Source organism: Pongo abelii, chromosome 15 (assembly GCF_028885655.2).
Source record: "Pongo abelii isolate AG06213 chromosome 15, NHGRI_mPonAbe1-v2.0_pri, whole genome shotgun sequence".
In the NCBI taxonomy this organism is placed as follows: domain Eukaryota; kingdom Metazoa; phylum Chordata; class Mammalia; order Primates; family Hominidae; genus Pongo; species Pongo abelii.
Genome location: NC_072000.2, coordinates 39,020,843 through 39,041,114, shown reverse-complemented (window position 1 = coordinate 39,041,114; position 20,272 = coordinate 39,020,843). Strand labels below are relative to the sequence as shown.

Genomic DNA, 20,272 nt, shown 5'->3' with positions numbered 1-20,272 from the left:
ACTGAAGGCTGCCCCGGTTCCTTACTCTCTAGCTCTTCTTCCCATTTCTCATCCCCCCATTTTTTTTTTTTTTTTTTTTTTTTTAATTTGTGATAGGGTCTCACTCTCTTGCTCAGGCTGGAGTGCAGTGGCATGATCTCGGCTCACTGTAACCTCTGCCTCCTGGGTTCAAGCAATTCTCCTGCCTCAGCCTCCTGAGTAGCTGGGACTACAGGTGCACACCACTACACCCGGCCAATTTTTATATTTTTAGTAGAGATGGGGTTTCCCCGTGTTGGCCAGGCTGGTCTCGAACTCCTGACCTCAAGTGATCCACCCACCTCGGCCTCCCACAGTCCTGGGATTACAGGTGTGACCCACCACACCCAGCCCTCTCTGCTTTTTTCTTTTTGTTTTAAATTTATTATCTTTCTGTCCTGCCTGTTGGTTGGGTGACTGGAGCCTGGAGTTCCCTAAAGGAAAATTTTAGAAGGGAAACATTCTAATCTGTAGAAAATCTTCAAATTCCTAAGCAAACAAGAGCAAAAGATCTCAAAGCAAACAGGCCAGGAGACGGAGAGCCTTCTTTAATGCACTTTGATTTCCTCCAAGAAGTTACAGATCGTGTGGGGACAGGTAGGGCTAAGAGTGCCTAGAGAAAGGGGAAGTGATATGAGGGGGAAATAATACATCACATCAGCAACTTCCTTGAATTCAGTTCCTTGATTCCTTCTGCCTGCCTTATCCATCAGGATATGTTTCCTGTAGAGGCCACGTGTACCAAGTCCTTCCAGAAAGTAAGGATTTTTCTTTAAAGAGGGAACAAACTAGTCTGAGCAATCTGAAGACCTTCCCCTGGGGCCTGGAAATTCAGAAGGCTGGAAGCTTGGGTGGATTTGCATGGAAAGTTCAATTGCTACTGGAAGTGATTAAGTGGTGACAGAATTAAGTCTGTCAGATGGGTCTTCCTTCCTCCCCGACTTCCCACCCCCGCACCCACCCATTCCCCCACCCCCAGCTTTCTGCCAATATTTTCATTAACTTGCCTTAAGTGTAGCTGAAATTTCATTTGGCAAGAAAAGTCTGAGTTGTGGAACTCCAGTCGGAAACATGCCCAAGAAACATTCCCCAACCTCTGGTGCCTGGACAAGAATATCCTAGGCTGTTTCCCCATTGAAAGAGAGCATTACAGAAACTGAAACTGGACCTCACCTGTGTTTCCCTCCTAGAGAAGTACGACTCTCCATCCCATTCCTTCATTTGTATCAAAAAGAACTATTCTCCAGGCCTCCTGCCAAGGGCTGGAGACTCGAAGAGGAATAAGCCATGGCCTCTGCCCTAAGAGCTCCTTGCTTAGGTGGAGAGGGAGACAGACAAATACATGGAAAGGCGTGGTGAGATGAAAGCCAGTGCGGAGCGGGGGTGGGAGAGACCGGTCCAGAGCTCATATTCCAGTTAGCTATTTACCTGCCAGTACTATATTATCTTATCCCATGCCCCAAGTGACTGTGGCAGGCACCCTTTCCACAGGGGGCAGGAAGCATGACCCAGCATCAGCCAATCTGAGTCATTGAAAAGTAGGACTGGACCCCGAACACTGACATGAAAATAGGGCCAAGGCCCACAAACCGGCCAGCAATCCAGGTAAGTGTGACCAGGTGCGGGGGCTCATGCCTATAATCCCAACACTTTGAGAAGCTGAGGCAGGAGGATCATTTGAGCCCAGGAGGTCAAGACCAGACTGGGCAATATAGGGAGAGCCCATCTCTACAAAAAAAATATATTAAGGCCGGGCACGGTGGCTCACACCTGTAATCCCAGCACTTTGGGAGGCTGAGGCAGGCGGATCACTCGAGGCCAGAAGTTTGAGACCAGCCTGGCCAACATGGTGAAACCCCATCTCTACTAAAAATACAAAAATTAGCCAGGCATGGTGGTGCACGCCTGTAATCCCAGCTACTCGGGAGGCTGAGGCAGGAGAATCGCTTGAACCCAGGAGAGGGAGGCTTCAGTGAGCTGAGATCACACCACTGCACTCCAGCCTGGGCAACAGAGCGAGACTCTGTCTCAAAAATAAAAACATATACACACACACACACATATATATAAATGTATATACATGTATAATATGTATATATAAAAATGTATATACATGTATAATATGTATATATAAATGTATATACATGTATAATATGTATATATAAATGTATATACATGTATAATAGGTATATATATAAATGTATATACATGTATAATAGGTATATATATAAATGTATATACATGTATAATAGGTATATATATAAATGTATATACATGTATAATAGGTATATATATAAATGTATATACAGGTATAATAGGTATATATATAAATGTATATATATAAATGTATATACATGTATAATAGGTATATATAAATGTATATACATGTATAATAGGTATATATAAATGTATATACATGTATAATAGGTATATATAAAAATGTATATACATGTATAATAGGTATATATAAAAATGTATATACATGTATAATAGGTGTATATATAAATGTATATACATGTATAATAGGTGTATATATAAATGTATATACATGTATAATAGGTGTATACAAATGTATATACATGTATAATAGGTGTATACAAATGTATATACATGTATAATAGGTGTATACAAATGTATATACATGTATAATAGGTGTATATATAAATGTATATACATGTATAATAGGTGTATATATAAATGTATATACATGTATAATAGGTGTATATATAAATGTATATACATGTATAATAGGTGTATATATAAATGTATATACATGTATAATAGGTGTATATATAAATGTATATACATGTATAATAGGTGTATATATAAATGTATATACATGTATAATAGGTGTATATATAAATGTATATACATGTATAATAGGTGTATATATAAATGTATATACATGTATAATAGGTGTATATATAAATGTATATACATGTATAATAGGTGTATATATAAATGTATATACATGTATAATAGGTGTATATATAAATGTATATACATGTATAATAGGTGTATATATAAATGTATATACATGTATAATAGGTGTATATATAAATGTATATACATGTATAATAGGTGTACATATAAATGTATATACATGTATAATAGGTGTACATATAAATGTATATACATGTATAATAGGTATACATAAATGTATATACATGTATAATATGTATATAAATGTATATACATGTATAATATGTATTATAATATGTATTATATTATAATACATATTATATATACATATATACATATATAATAATATAATATATATTATACTATTATATATGTATAATATATATGTATATATAAATTATATATAATATGTATATATAAATGTATCTACATAGATAATATGTGTATATATAAATATATCTACATATATAATATTTATATATAAAAATGTATATACATATATAATATGTATATAAAAATGTACATACGTATATAATATGTATATAAAAATGTACATACGTATATAATATGTATATAAAAATGTATACACGTATATAATATGTATATAAAAATGTATACACGTATATAATATGTATATATAAATGTATACACGTATATAATATGTATATATAAATGTATGCACGTATATAATATGTATATATAAATGTATACACGTATATAATATGTATATAAAAATGTATACACGTATATAATATGTATATAAAAATGTATACACGTATATAATATGTATATATAAATGTATACACGTATATAATATGTATATATAAATGTATACACGTATATAATATGTATATATAAATGTATACACGTATATAATATGTATATCTAAATGTATACACGTATATAATATGTATATCTAAATGTATACACGTATATAATATGTATATATAAATGTATACACGTATATAATATGTATATATAAATGTATACACGTATATAATATGTATATATAAATGTATACACGTATATAATATGTATATATAAATGTATACACATACATATGTATATATAAATGTATACACATACATAATATGTATATATAAATGTATACACATACATAATATGTATACATAAATGTATATACATATATAATATGTATATATAAATGTATACACATATAAATATATACATAAATGTATACACATATAAATATATACATATATAAATATATACATATATGTATATATAAACATATACATATATGTATATATAAATATATACATATATAAATATATACATATATGTATATATAAATGTATATAATGTGTGTGTATATATATGTTTTTATTTTTGAGACAGAGTATGTGTATATATATACACACACACTATATATATGTATATACATATATACATATATAGTGTGTACATATATACACACTATATATGTATATAGGTATATATATATACGTATATACATATATATATAAATATATATATATTTAAAAAAGAAAACAGCAAAAAAAACCCAGCTAAGTGTAATAAGGGAGATGGCTGACACAGCACAAGGCCAAAGGCAGAATCATCAGGGCTCCAAGAAAGGAACAAAATCCTGAAGGAAATGGACTTGAAGGATAGAAACCTGGTTTTGTTTTTTTATTTTTTTTTTTGAGACAAAGTTTCGCTCTTGTTGCCCAGGCTGGAGTGCAAATGGCGCGATCTCAGCTCACCACAACCTCTGCCACCAGGGTTCAAGCGATTCTCCTGCCTCAGCATCCTGAGTAGCTGGGACTACAGGCATGCGCCATCACGCCTGGCTAATTTTGTATTTTTAGTAGAGACGGCATTTCTCCATGTTGGTCAGGCTGGTCTTGAACTCCCTACCTCGGGTGATCTGCCCGCCTCAGCCTCCCAAAATGCTGGGATTACAAAGTGTGAGCTACCGCACCGGCCGGAAACCTGGTTTTAAAATGAGCTTATTTTTACCTGTGGTAGGAGATTGCTGCGGTGTGCAGGTTGGCCCCTGACTAAGCATCGGAACTGGGAGGAGTGGAGAGGCAGCTGCTCCCTCTCTGTGACCGAGTCCCCACTGCCCATACTGTAATATGAGAAGCTTTAACAAGCAGTTGACTAAAATGCTTCAGAGAAAATCTTAAGTAAATAACAATTTCCCCTTTAATATTGCTATCATTTCATATATTTTTAAAATTTCTTAAATATAACCTATATGAAAAATAGTCGGCTACTTAAAGGTAAGATTTTATTTTATTTACTTATTTTTTTGAGACAGAGTCTCATTTTGTCACCCAGGCTGAGGTGCAGTGTCACAATCACGGCTAACTACAGCCTCGACCTCCCAGGCTCAGGTGATCCTCTTACCTCAGCCTCCCAAGTAGCTGGGATTACAGATGTGTGCCACCACACAGGGCTATTTTTTGTATTCTTTGTGGAGAGGGGGTTTTGCCATGTTGCCATGGCTGGTCTCCAACTCCTGGACTCAAGCTATCCTCCCACCTCAGCCTCCGAAAGGACTGAGATCACAAGTATGAGCCACCACGACTGGCCTTCAAGATAAACTTTTTAAAAACTTTTAAATTGGCTGTGCGTGGTGGCTCATGCCTGTAATCCCAGCACTTTGGGAGACTGAGGCCGGAGGATTGCTTGAGCCCAGGAGTTTGAGACCAGCCTGGGCAATGCAGTGAGACTCTGTCTCTACCTGTTTATGTATTTATTTATTTAATAATATAAATAAAGGTTGGACACAGTGGCTTATGCCTGTAATCCTAGCACTTTGGGAGGCCGAGGCGGGCAGATCACCAGAGGTCAGGAGTTCGAGATCAGCCTGACCAACATGGTGAAACCCCATCTCTACTAAAAATACAAAAATTAGCCGGGCCTGGTGGTACGTGCCTGTAATCCCAGCTACTTGGGAGACTGAGGCAGGAGAATCACTTGAATCCAGAAGGCAGAGGTTGCAGTGAGTGGAGATCGTGCCATTGCACTCCAGCCTGGGCAACAAGAGTGAAACTCTGTCTCAAAAAAAAAAAAAAGAAAGAAAGAAAGAAAGCCTGGGTCACACAGCCAGTAAATGGCAGAGCCAGGCTCTAGGTCTATATTCCTAACCTGGGGATAAAGCAGTTTCCAGGCCAGGCACACTGGCTCACTCCTGTTATCCCAGCACTTTGGAAGTCTGAGGCGTGCAGATTGCTTGAGCCCGGGAGTTCGAGACCAGCCTGGACAACACAGTGAAATCCCATCTCTGCAAAAATACAAAAAATTAGCTGGGAGTGGTGGCACGCACCTGTAGTCCCAGCTACTCGGGCAGCTGAGGCGGGAAGATTGCTTGAGCCCAGGAGGTGGAGGTTGCAGTGAGCCAAGATGGTGCCACTGCACTCCAGCCGGGGCAACAGAGCAAAACCCAGGCAGGGAAAAAAAAAAAAAAAGGCAGCTACCAAGCACACACAGGAATTAACAAAAGTGTTTCAGGTCGTCAATCGTCAATATGTTCCTTATGTATCTGTTGCTATACTACCAAAATTGGGCAAATATTACAAAGGATGGTTTGAATTTCTGATGTTTTATGTTAATGGAAATACTGTCTCATGGAAACTTTATAATAATGCAGAAAATGCAAGATCTGAGACCTCAGGAGGCCCCAGTAAACTGAACAATCCTGTGGGACTCAGACAGATATCCTACTTCATCTCCTCTGAAATCTTTTTTTTTTTTTTTTTTTTTGAGACAGAGTCTTGCTCTGTCGCCCAGCCTGGAGTGCAGCAGAGTGATCTCGGCTCACTGCAAGCTCCGCCTCCCGGGTTCACGCCCTTCTCCTGCCTCAGCCTCCCGAGTAGCTGGGACTACAGGTGCCCGCCACCACGCCAGGCTAATTTTTTGTATTTTTAGTAGAGACGGGGTGTCACTGTGTTAGCCAGGATGGTTTCGATCTCCTAACTTCGTGATCCGCCCGCCTCGGCCTCCCAAAGTACTGGGATTACAGACTTGAGCCACCGCGCCCGGTTGAAATCTTTACTGTTGTTTCATACGGTGCTAAATAAAGGAAGTGAGGCGCGTCTACTCCAGGAGTTTCCAGTTGTGTGGTCTGGGTTTGGTTCTCACCGAGGCTCAGGTCTACCCAAAGTCACCACATTAAACATTTTGGTCAGACTTTTAAAAACTTCACAGTATTTTAATATTCATCTCTGGGGATGCCCCAAACAAACAAGCAAATGCAACTTTTTTTTTTTTTTTTTTTTTTTTTTTTGACACGGAGTCTCGCTCTGTCGCCCAGGCTGGAGTGCGGTGGCGCTCTCTCTGCTCACTGCAAGCTCCATCTCCCAGGTTCACGCCATTCCGAGTAGCTGGGACTACAGGTGCCCGCCACCACACCCGGCTAATTTTTTTTGTATTTTTAGGAGAGGTGGGGTTTCACCATGTTCGCCAGGATGGTCTCCGATCTCCTGACTTCGTGATCCGCCCGCCTCGGCCTCCCAAAGTGCTGGGATTACAGGCGTGAGCCACCGCGCCCAGCCGCAAATGCAACTTTTTAAGGATCAATGAATGAATTTCTTTCAGGTGAAGTGTTTTAGTACCAACTCAGTTTCAAGTTGATTTTTAACATTCTCCTTCGCAGGCCTTCCCACCTCCGTCATTGAGAGGCAATTTCCCAAGGCAGGACCTTGCCACGTGGCCCCCTGTATGTTTCCTAGCTATTGGACAGCTGGCTCTATAGATTCTTCCGTGTACATAAATTCAGTCATTCTTTTCTCAAAACATAGAGTAAACCTTTGGTTTGAAAGAGAGACTCAAGCCTTAGACACACAAGTCAAACGGGAGTGGAAGCTTTCATTTCTTAGAGGCTAGAACCGGGAATAACAGTACCCCCAGCAGACTGACCATGAAGGGCTCTGTCTGTGTGTGCACAACTTCCCAGGCCTGAAATGTGTGCAGCAAGGATGTCCTCAAGGGGCTCTTGTGCACGTTGCCCTCTACCCATGGTCCCCACAGCGGGACCAGCTCCACACACAGGGAAGGATGGAAAGGACACCCAGAGCCAAACTGGCCCTGGGACCTCCCCTCCTGGCTTTCACGGCTCCTCAGATTGGGTCAGTCACACCAAAAGGACTTTCTGGAAGGAGCGCACCAGAATTTCTGTTCTGGGAAGACGGTGGAAGGCAGCGCTGAGTTCATTGCTTATGGAGGGAAGAGAATAGCCCCTGCACAAAGCCTCCATGGCGGCTGCCAGGGGAAGTGGAGAAGCTAGGATCTCACTGAGAATTTCAAGATTGGTTTAAGGAGGGCCTTTCAACGCAGGGGCTTGCTTCGGATTGGGGAAGATCATGATACAGTAGTTTCAGGTTGGTGGAAACAGCTAGGCAAGGGATTTGAAATGTCTTAGGTGTGAAATGTCTGTTGATGCTTCTATTAAATAAAGCTCTCCGATTAAAGAGTTGTTGGGCCTCTTGGGAAATTCCTGTAGTAAACAATGAAGTTATTTGCCTGGGCAAGAGACTCTTGGAATAGTAAAGTTATTGTACCAAAGACAATGGGAGAAAAAAAGTCATGTTAATGCAGACAATCAACTTGGGGGTGGAAGGGAATAGTTTCTGCCTCAATCTGACTAGTCATTAGGCCTAAAGACCTGAGGGCTAGGACACATGTCAAGTATCTTTCAATACATTTAAAAAGTTAAAAATTCAGGAAATGGACCCATGACAATGTTGGGGGTCTGCTAAACAGGACAGGGAGCATGGAGGAGGGGTGCATTAAAAAACAAGCCTTGGGCCAGGCTGGGTGGCTCACGCCTGTAATCCCAGCGCTTTGGGAGGGCGAGGCAGGCGGATCACAAGGTCAGGAGACCGAAACCATCCTGACTAACACGGTGAAATCCCGTCTCTACTTAAAAAAGACAACAAATTAGCCGGGCGTGGTGGCGGGTGCCTGTAATCCCAGCCACTTGGGAGACTGAGGCAGGAGAATCGCTTGAATCCAGGAGGTGGAGGTTGCGGTGAGCTGAGATCACACCACTGCACTCCAGCCTGGGCGACAGAGCGAGACTCGGTCTCAAAAAACAAACAAAAAAACAAGCCTTACCTGTTTTAGAATCTCACCTACCTATCACTGACAAGCCTTAGCTCCAATCCCATCACACTATAATTCACACTGCAGAGGACCCAGGTAATCCAGCTATGGGTGAATAATAATGGTAGTAGGTGCCATTTATGAAACAATGACTATATGCCAGGCATATGTGATCATCACAGGGGGACATTATTGAGGAAACCAAGGTTCAAAGAGGCTTGGTAACTTGTCTGAGGTGATGAAACCAAGAAAAGTGGCCATTCTGGGACTCAAACCTGCTCCCTTCGGCTCCAAAGCTCTGTTCCCAGACTGGTCAGGGTGAGCCTCCTCATTTTACTGAAGATGTTCAAGGCTTCTCAACAGCTGCCATTTTCCACTGCAGCTGGTGTTAGTCCTACATGGCCCTGGCCATCAAATAAACTTATTTTACTCTGAGAAGTCATTTGCTACTGTTTCTATTGTGTAAAATTTTCTCATAGGAAACATTGAAAAGATACCTCATAGGAGTGTGTGAAAAGTAAGTGACAGATGCTGTAAGTCCATAGGAAATGGCATGAGCACAGCTGTCTTATACTGTTCAGGCTGCTACAGCTGAATTCCATAGACTGGGTTGCTTATGAACAATAGAAATTTATTTCTCCGGCTGGGCATGGTGGCTCACCCCTGTAATCCCAGCACTTTGGGAGGCCAAGGTGGGCAGATCACGAGGTCAGGAGTTCAAGACCAGCCTGGCCAACATGGTGAAACCCTGTTTCTACTAAAGATACAAAAAATTAGCTGGGCATGGTGGTGCACGCCTATAATCCCAGCTACTCGGGAGGCTGAAGCAGGAGAATCGCTTGAACCTGGGAGGCGGAGGTTGCAGTGATCCGAGATCACACCACTGCACTCCAGTCTGGGTGACAGGGCAAGACTCTGTCTCAAAAAAAAAGAAATAAAGAAATTTATTTTGCCACAGTTTTGGAGGCTGCAAAGTCCAAGATCAAGATGCTAGCAGATTCTGTGTGTGGTGAGGGCCAGCTTTTCTATTTGAAGATGAGGCCTTCTTGCTGTGTCTGCACGTGGTGGAAAGGGCCAGCTAGCTTGCTGGGGCTTCTTCTATAAGGGACCTAATCCCATTCATGAGTGCTCCATCCTTATGACCTAATCACTTCCCAAGGCCCCACTTGACACCATCATCTTGGTGATTCAGATTTCAACATATGGATTTTGAAGGGACACTAACATTCAGTTCATTGCAATAGCCTTAGGTGCAGTCTTGGCACCTAAGAACTGGCTGCTCGCAAAGAGGCTCCAGCCAGCTCTGGTCCCAGCTCAGGATACTATCCCAGGAGGATTTTTTCTTCTTTTTTTCTTTTTGGAGATAGGGTCTCACTCTGTCACCTAGGCTGGAGTGCAGTGGCACAATGATGGCTCACTGCAGCCTCGGCCTCCTGGGCTTAAATGATCCTCCTACTTCAGCCTCCCGAGTGCATGGGATCCCAGGTGCATGTCACCAAGCCCAGCTAATTTTTATTTTTTTGAGAAAGAGTCTCACTCTGTTGCCCAGGCTGGAGTGCAGTGGTGCAATCTTGGCTCACTGCAACCTCCACCTCCCAAGTTCAAGTGATTCTCCTGCCTCAGCCTCCTGAGTAGCTGGGATGACAGGCACATGCCACCACGTGCACCTAATTTTTGTATTTTTAGTAGAGATGGGGTTTCACCATGTTGGCCAGGTTGGTCTCGAACTCCTGACCTCAAGTGATCCTCCTGCCTTGGCCTCCCGATGTGCTGGGATTACAAGTGTGAGCCACCACACCCAGCCCTGGGATGGTTTTTGACAGCAGAAACCCACCAGCAAAGGAGAAAAAAACTCTGCCTCCTGAGGCTGCAGGGAAGCCACAGCTGAGGTAATTGTGTGATTAAGTTTTGAGCCCATTTCCAGCTGACCCACTGGGGTGGAGATGGGTATAGAATGAAGACGCCTGCAAGGCCTGTCTGAGGGGGGACCTGGGAAGGCCAGGTCCTGGGAAGGCCTGGGACCTGGGAAGGCCAACAACCAGGAACACCCTGGGTGGCTCTCATGACAGAGACAGCTTTCAGAGCAATCAATCATTCTCCATTGGAGGTTCAGACCAATCTGGCTCCCACTGGAGGCCCTACTCTCTACACCATGTAACCCTGGGCTAGTGGCTTAACCCTCTCTGAGACTCAATTCCTCATTTCTAAAGCAGGGTGACCGCAGCTGCCTTGCAGAGTGTCTGCGAAGCTTAGCTATAACTCATGATGTCTGTAAAGCTCTGGCAAAGTGCCAGACACATAGTAGGCACTCAGTAGGTGACAGCTTCGATTAGGATGATTAATTATCACTAATGTGAAGAGCATCTGACAGCCCTCCCTGTAGGCACGTTGTTCCCTGCAAGCCAGCACTTCCTGTTCCCCTGCTCATAGGGTGGCCAGGACCTGAGGAACCAGATCCTCTAAGGACAAACTGGAACATCTAGTCTTCCTCTTCACCCTCCCTGACCTTGTCCCTTGCCAGTGGGGAGCCCCCTTCACCAGGCCCTTCCCAGCCTCCAACACCTGCTCAGCGCAGCCCTGACCCACAGGAGCTGCCTTGAGGCTGGGGGGCATGACCCACCAGGTGGGGGCATGAAACCGAGGGCTGTCATGGGCCCACCCCAGGTGCAAGCCTGGAAAGCCCTGGACCTCTGGGAGTCCTCTCAAGTCATGGAAGGTGAGAGAAGCCTCTGCTCCTGTGGTCAGCAGTGGGCCAGGTGGCAGATCGCTGACGGTAACGGGGACGCAACTCAGTAGGGAAGCCCGACCTGGCTAAAGAGAGAGACAAACCCCCCCTCCTGGGGCCTTGCCTGGAGCCCTCTGTGAGGGGGTCAGCAAATCAGGCAGAACCTTGGGCCCTCAGCCCTCTCTGTCCTGCCTCTGTAATGCAGAAAGTGGGCTTTATTATAAACGCTTTCCTTTTCTTCTACCACTGGTGGGAAAGGTAGGGAAGGAGAGAGCATCGCTCTAGTGGCAGCACTAGCTGGGAGAGAATGAGGGAGGGAGGAAGGCTGCATCCCCGCAAACGCTCCTCCTTGTGCTTTGCTATTCAGCAGAAGGGGAAAGCTCGACACCGTTAGAATAGTGCAATCCTGGCTGGGCCTGGTGGCTCACGCCTGTAATCCCAGCACTTTGGGAGGCCAAAGCAGGTGGATCACCTGAGGTCAGGAGTTTGAGACCAGCCTGGCCAACACAGTGAAACCCTGTCTCTACCAAAAATACAAAAATTAGCCTGGCATGGTGGCACGCACCTGTAGTCCCAGCTACTTGGGAGGCTGAGGCAGGAGAATGGTTTGAACCGAGGAGGCGGAAATTACAGTGAGCTGAGATCATGCCACTGCACTCCAGCTTGGACGACCGAGTGAGACTCCTTTTCAAAAAAATAAATAAATAAATAAATAAATAAAAGAATGGTGCAATCCTACCAATAAACACACAACCACGCCAACTTGTTCTCCCCACCAAGGTTCTTGGTTATAAGCCAAAGGAACTAATGCTGGATACTTTGGACAGAAAGGAGATTTGTGGGCCAGGCACGGTGACTCATGCCTGTAATCCCAGGACTTTGGAGGCCAAGGTGGGTGGATCACTTAAGGTGAGGAGTTCGAGACCATCCTGGCCAACATGGCAAAACCCCATCTCTACTAAAAATACAAAAAACTATCTGGTGTGGTGGCGGGCATCTATAATCCCAGTTACTCAGGAGGGAGGCTGAGGCAGGAGAATCACTTGAACCCAGAAAGTGGAGGTTGCAGTGAGCCGAGATTGTGCGTGAGATTCCGTCTCAACAACAACAACAACAACAACAAAAAGAGATTTGTGAAGAGGATTTGGGGAAGCCTTAAGATTCTGCAGGTGACCTGGAGAGCAAGAGAGATCTGCTGAGCTCGCTCCTGCAGCCGACCTCCTGCAACCCCCATGCAGTGCCAGAATGCATACAGGTTTTCCCATTGTTAGCCTCTGATTCAAGGTCTGGGCAACCTCCGTCAGATGCCACACAAGGGAGGCTGGGAAAGTGAGTGTCTTGCATTTGTGCTTTAAGTCAGTGCATCCCCTAAACATAGGAAATGGGTTCAGGTGACAAATGTCCCAAGATGTCAACAGTGGTTATTGCTGGGTGGTTGTCTTCTATGGTGTTTTAAAAAAGGTATTATTTAGAAGTTCAAATATACACAAATGTAGACACAATATTAAAATAGACACCATCTCCAGCTTTGTTATCAGCTCATGGGCAATTGTGATATTGTGAAATATATATTTGGGCCTTCTCTCACCAGGCGTCCTCGTGGAAGTGACATCGTGTTGGCCTGCGTGACCATCCCTGACGCACCACCGTGATGCCCAGGGAAGACAGGCCGACCTGGAAGTCCAACTACTTCCTTAAGATCGTCCAGCTTTTGGATAATTATCCGAAATGTTTCATCATGGGAGCAGACACTGTGGGCTCCCAGCAGACACAGTAGATCCACCTGTCCCTCCAAGGGAAGGCCGTGGTGCCAATGGGCAGGAACACCATGATGCGCAAGGCCACCCAAGGACAACTGGAAAACAGCCCAGCTCTGGAGAAACTGTTGCCTCCTCTCCAGAGGAATGTGGGCTTTGCGTTCACCAAGGAGGACCTCACTGAGGTCAGGGATCTGCTGCTGGCCAATAAGGTGCCAGCTGCCGCCCATGCTGGTGCCATTGGCCCATGTGAAGTCACTGTACCAGCTCAGAACACTGGTCAGGGGCCCGAGAAGATTTCTTTTTTCCAGGCTTTGGGCATTACCACTAAAATCTCCAGGGGCACCACTGAAATCCTGAGTGATGTGCAGCTGATCAAGACTGGAGACAGAGTGGGAGCCAGCAAAGCCACACTGCTGAACATGCTGCACATCTCTCCCTTCTCCTTTGGGCTGGTCATCCAGCAGGCATTCAACAATGGTAGCATCTACAACCCTGAGGTGCTTGACATCACAGAAGAAACTCTGTATTCTGGCTTCCTGGAGGGTGTCCGCAATGTTGCCAGTGTGTCTGCAGACTGGCTACCCATCTGTTGCATCAGTACCCCATTCTATCATCAGTGGGTACAAAGGAGGCCTGGCTCTATCTGTGCAGACTGATTACACCTTCCCACCTGCTGAAAAGATCAAGACCTTCTTGGCTGATCCATCTGCCTTTGTGGCTGCTGCCCCTGCGGCCACTACCGCCACGGCTGCTCCTGCTGCTGCAGCAGCCCCAACTAAGTTTGAAAACGAGGAGTCGGAGGAGTTGGATGAGGATATGGGATTTGGTCTCTTTGACTAACCACCAAAAAGCAACCAACTCAGCCAGCTTTATTTGCAAAATAAGGAAATAAAGGTTTACATATTTTTTTTTAAAAGGTATGTATATATTTGGTCTTCATCCGGTTTCCTGGCATACAACTCCTAAAATCCTAGAATCTCTAAAGTGACATGCCATTTTCTGTATACAAATGAGTTGACTATTGGCTGGCCAACCCTAGCAGCTTGCTGGTCACTGGCAAGACCAGGGAAGGACCAGAGGGTTGGGACTTTCAGTCCCACCCCCGCCTAACCTCCAGGGAAGGGAGAGGGGCTGAAGGTCAAGTTGATCACCAATGGCCATGGTTTAATCAATCATGCCTACATAATGATGCTTCCATACAAGCCAAAAAGACGGGGTTCAGGGAGCCTCCAAGCAGCTGAACACATGGAGGTTTCTGGAGGGTGATGTGCCCGGGGTGGCCATGGAATCTCCGTGCCCCATTCCACATGCCTCGCCCTGTGCATCTCTTTATCTGTATCCTTTGTAATATCCTTTATCATAAACCGATAATATAAGTAAAGTGTTTATCCGAGTTCTGTGAGCCACTCTAGCAAATTAATTGAACTCAAGGAGAGGGTCTTGGGAACCCAGATTTAAAGCTGTCGGTCAGAAGCACAAGCAAAACAACCTGGGGCTCGCGATTGGCGTCTGAAGTCTTGTGGGACTAAGCCTCCAATCCGCAGGATCTGAGGCTGTTTCCCAGGTAGACAGTGTCAGAATTGAGCTGAATTCTGCTGCTTGCTTGGTGTATGGGGAGATACCCCTACACGTCTGGTCACTGAAGTATCTGTGTTGTTTAGTGAGAAAATAGGGGGAGCACTTTGGTTGGTTTTTTTCCTGTATCCTCAGAGCAATTTTATTTCATTTATACTTTTATCCATCTCCCTCTCCCCATTTCAAAATAATACAGGAGTTAAGAAGAAATTACTTAGGCAGATAGTGAGTGTAGGGAAGTCCTCGGTAAATTTTCCTTTTAATGAAAAGCAGCCCCAACTTATTTTCCTTTCTAACAAAGAGCAGCCTATAAAATCTAGCTGCAGGGACATAGATGCCAGCAATTGTGCCAATCATATTCAAGATGGCGGCTCCATCTTCTCTTCTCTTTATCCGCCAGGTGTACAGTAAGGAGCAGACAACATGGCACTGGTCAACAGGAGAGTTCATTTACATAATAAGATTAGGGCAGGGCGTCCAGCATTCCCGGTGCTATGTAAATGTCATACTTGATTGAACTAATCTGTGAGCCCTATGTAAATCAGACACCGTCTCCTCAAACCTGCCTTTAAAATGTGGCACATCTGCTGCCCGCTTGTCTTTTCCACTGGGAGACCTTTCTCTCTCGTACTGTTTCTCTTTCTCTTCTCTTCTGCTTATTAAACCTCCACTCCTAAACTCCTCGTGTGTGTCCGTGTCCTAAATTTTCCTGGCACAAGACAAAGAACCCCAGGGTATGTACCCCAGACAACACAGCTGCTTCAAAAGTAAGCAGCAGTCATCATATCATGTAAAGTCATCCCTATTTTAGTACTTATCCCTAAAACAGAAGGACTATGCTTTAAAAATATAACCTTTATCCCTTTCCTCACTTTCCCTCCCCCCACCTTCTTTAAAAAACAAAAATAAAACTATAACTTAACACTACAATCACACTTTAAAAAACTAACAATAGGCCAGGCACCTTGGCTCCTGCTTGTAATCTCAGAACTTTGGGAGGCCAAGGTGGGAGGACTGCTTGAGTCCAGGAGTTTGTGACCAGCCTGGATAACATAGTGAGACCTCGTCTCTACGAAAACTAAACAAAATTAGCTGAGTGTCGTGGCACATGCCTTTAGTCCCAGAGGCTGAGGTGAGAGCATCCCTTGAGCCCAGGAGGTCAAGGCTGCAGTGAGCTGAGATCACGCCACTGCACTCCAGCCTGGGCGACAGAGCCAGACCCTCAAAGCAAAACAAAGCAGGGAGATTTACTCTCTTTTTAATGTTTTCCTCTATTACTTTATCAGAAAAAAAAATAAGGCTATTAACATTTAAAATTTGTTCGCAAAAACATTAGTCCACAGGTGAGCATGCCCCAAATACCCAGAGGAAAAAGGCCAGTCGGGCACCCGGCCTAACCCAGTGGGGATGGGTAAGCCCCTGCAGCAAGGGGTGAGGATGGCCTCAGAGCCAGGAAAATGATGGGGTGGGTGAGGCTTGGGCCTCCTGGCCAGCTCCCCTCTGAGGAGCTTTGCCTGTCTGTCTTCTCTGCAGGAGCCTTCCTCCGTGTGTCTTGCCGATGGCAAGAGGCGAGGGAGCTCAGCGGGGAGCCAAGCTGCTCATGGGTGACAGGCCCCGAACCAGAGACAGGCCCTCAGCCAATCTCCGCCTCCCTCCCTCCCTTCCTCCCTCTCTTTCTCTTTGTCTCTCTCTCACACGCACACACTCCCAGGGAGAGGACTCTGGTCTAATTATATCCTGGGAAGTGGGGCATGTTTCACGGCATGTTTAACTCCTGAGAGCCTTGTGCTAAAACCCGGATGGGTCTAGACAGCTCAAGGCAATGACCTGAAAGGGGGCCATTCTTGTAAGCTGGAGAGACAGCCCAGGGGGTGCCCACCTCACAGGAGAGCTTGGTCGGTTGCCTGCAATGGTCAGGAGGTGATGAGGCTGCAGGGTGAGGGAGGCCCTGCAGGCAGCAGCTCACACAGAGGCAGGGCCTGTGACATCACAGAACCCCAGACTCCTCACACTGGCCAGGCCTTTGTCCACACAGCAGGCGCCAAGGAAGAGCTCTGTGCCTCTGTGGGGCTGGCATCAATGCCTGTCTCCTTTTTCCTAGGTTCCACAGTGCAAGCCACCTGTGCCCACCTGTCTCATGGGATTGCAATGATGAAGGTGGAGAAAGCGGGGCCTTTGGATGGTCCCTCCATGACTTCTGCCAGGGCTGGGGCCTCACAAAGGGACGAAGTGAACAAAAGTCAGGAGGGCCTTTGCAGAGCATCCGTTCCACTGTGAGGAACGGCCAGCGGCCACCTGACCCAGCCCAGGCCTTCTGTAGATGGCAGCAACTCCAAGGGGGTCAGTGACTGCCCCAAACTAAGGCAGCTGCCTGGAGCACAGATCCAGAGAGCCAATCCCCCACCCCGAACTCTCACTAAGGTTAGGACAGGCTTTCCATTGGGAGAAGGCTGCAAGGTGACCCGCCTGGAGCCCCTCAAGAACACAGGGCTTCTCCAGTCACCGGGCAGGGGGCAGGGCCCGGCTACCGAAGGTTATGGACGCTGGACTGGACAACTGGGCGGCGGGAGCCACATGAACTTCTTGAGCAGGGGTGTCTGCAGGATCAAAGTCCAGCAGTGATACTTAAGAGAACTTAGGATGTAGAGAGCTGGGAGGAAGCCCAGGCTGGAAGCAGCTGCAGCTGCCCAGGAGTGAGAAAATGCAGATCTGGAGCGAGGTCAGGGGAATGAATCAGGTTCAAGATGCACTGTGAGGAGCAAACTGCAGAGACTCCGGCTGACTCCACGGACGTCAGTTGAGCGGCTGACTCAGGCCCATGCTTGTGTCTGGGAGCAGGAAACTGACTCTGGCTAGTTTAAGCAGAGGGGAATTTAATGGAAGTCCACAGTGGGACGAGCTCACAAAATGGACAATAGACAGGGGGAAACCAGGCTTGGGAAAGTCAGGAAGTGAGGGCTCTGGGGGCGGAAGCCGGTCAGCCAGTCTCGGCGAGGACCCCGGGGCCGCAGCCACTCCTGCCGCACCTGCTTTTATAAAGGACCTCTTACCACCAGTGTCCTCATCTCACTCACTCAGGAGCCAAAGCCCTAGGCAAGAACGACCAATTGGCCAGGGGACGCCACATTCCTGTCCCAGGTTGGGGCTGGCTGGGAAGGATGTGACCCCTTTGGCTCTCCTTGAGGGAAGCGGGCATAAGGCGATCTCCTCCAAGGAGGTCAGGGTGCTCTTAGGATGGGGCACTGGATGCCCCCAAAATACAGCCAGCCTCCACCTGGCCTTGTCGCAATTCCACTGCTTCCCCAACTTGCTGAGCCCTTCCCCCACCCTCTTCCTCTCCTGAAACTGCTCCCCAGGGCTTCTCCCCCATTTGTGCTGCATCCAATGCCGCTGCAGATGGCAGCTGGGTGTGTTGGCCTCCAAGCTTCCAGGGCTCTTGAGGAAGGTCCTGGCTCTGTAGGCCCCTCCCTCCCTCAGTTTACCCTTCATACTGCCCCAGAACAAGCTTCCCATCTCCCTCAGTGTGAAGCCTGATGTCCTTCCAGGGTGCCCGGGCCTTTCATGCACCTGCCACACCTGCTTGCCACAGTCTTTCCCATGACAGGCACAACCATACTTTTGGGGTGCTTCTGCCTGAAAGGCCTCTGAACCCCATCCACCAGCCATCTTGTCCCGCTGGGGCTGGCCAACCCCTCCTCAGCCTGCAGGTCCCCTCTGTCTCTCCTCAGGTTTCTAAGTGCTCCTTCTCCTTGATCCCAGCACGTTTGTACATATCTCAACCAACGCATTTATTCCCCCCAGAAATATCACATTTTGTGACATTTGCTTGCAATCCTTTTTCCCTTTTAATGACCACTCCTGGTTCCATTCCTTTCCCCTCCCATTTTTGCAGGTAGCACTTTTCTTGAATTTGGTGTGTCGCTTTCCAATCCATTCCAGCTTCTTTTACACACCTATGCCTCCACAGCCAGTTCCTGGTGCAGCCTTTGGCAGTGTTGGTTTTCGTCCCATTGACAACAGTGTCATCGGGCTCCAGGCGCCATTCCAGGCCTTCACTTTTCCTGCTCAGCACCCTCCGGGCGATCCACAGGCTGTGCAGTGGCCACTCTTCTGTCAGCCATGTGGCATCTCTCCTCAAAGGGCAGAACCTGTGTCTTTTCTGCTCTGTGTTCCCAATTAGGTGCTCGAGAAATATTTTTGAAGGAATATTTGCACGACTCAAGACTCATTTTCAGTATTTTTATTGGAAATGTCACATCCATGCCCAGTTACACGGCTTCCTTCCCACCTTCCGTGTCCCTCATGGCCTGCGTTTTTTTGAGTTCTAGGTTTTGTATTTATTTTTGTTTTATTTTTTGAGATAGGGTCTCACCCTGTCACCCAGGCTGGAGTGCAGTGGTGCAATCTTGGCTCACTGCAGCCTCAACCTCCTGAGCTCAAGCCATCCTTCCACCTCAGCCTCTCGAGTAGCTGGGACTACAGGCATGCACCACCACATCTGGCTATTTTTTTTTTTTTTTTTGAGACGGAGTCTCACTCTGTCGCCAGGCTGGAGTGCAGTGGCGCAATCTCGGCTCACTGCAACCTCCACCTCCCAGGTTCAAGCAATTCTCCTGCCTCAGCCTCTCGAGTAGCTGGGACTACAGGCATGCACCACCATGCCCAGCTAATTTTTGTGTTTTTAGTAGAGACAGGGTTTCACCATGTTGGCCAGGATGGTCTCGATCCCCTGACCTTGTGATCCACCTGCCTCAGCCTCCCAAAGTGCTGGGATTACAGGCATGAGCCACTGCACCCGGCCATATCTGGCTAATTTTTAAAATTTTTTGTAGAGATGAATGTCTCACTATGTTGCCCAGGCTGGTCTTGAACTCCTGGACTCAAGCAATCCTCTCACCTTGGTCTCCCAAATTGCTGGGATTACAGATGTGAGCCACTGCACCCAGCCTGCATTCTAGGTTATAAATCTACCCTCTCTTTCACCCTTCCCTGCAGCTCTCTGCTCCTCATCCAACATCTTCAGTCATGCTGATCTTTTGGAGAACATTTGAACATAAATTTGAAAAATATAAAATGAGGCCAGGTGCAGTGGCTCACATCTGTAATCCCAGCACTTTGGGAGGCCGAGGCGGGTGGATTACCTGAGGTCAGGAGTTTGAGACCAGCCTGACCAACATGGAGAAAACCTGTCTCTACT

At 46.0% G+C, this 20,272-nt stretch overlaps 1 pseudogene; it reads left to right on the top strand.

Annotated features, from left to right (window-relative positions):
• The first annotated feature begins 13,366 nt into the window (after positions 1-13,366).
• Positions 13,367-18,132, top strand: LOC100459081 (large ribosomal subunit protein uL10-like; annotated as a pseudogene).
• Positions 18,133-20,272: the final 2,140 nt, after the last annotated feature.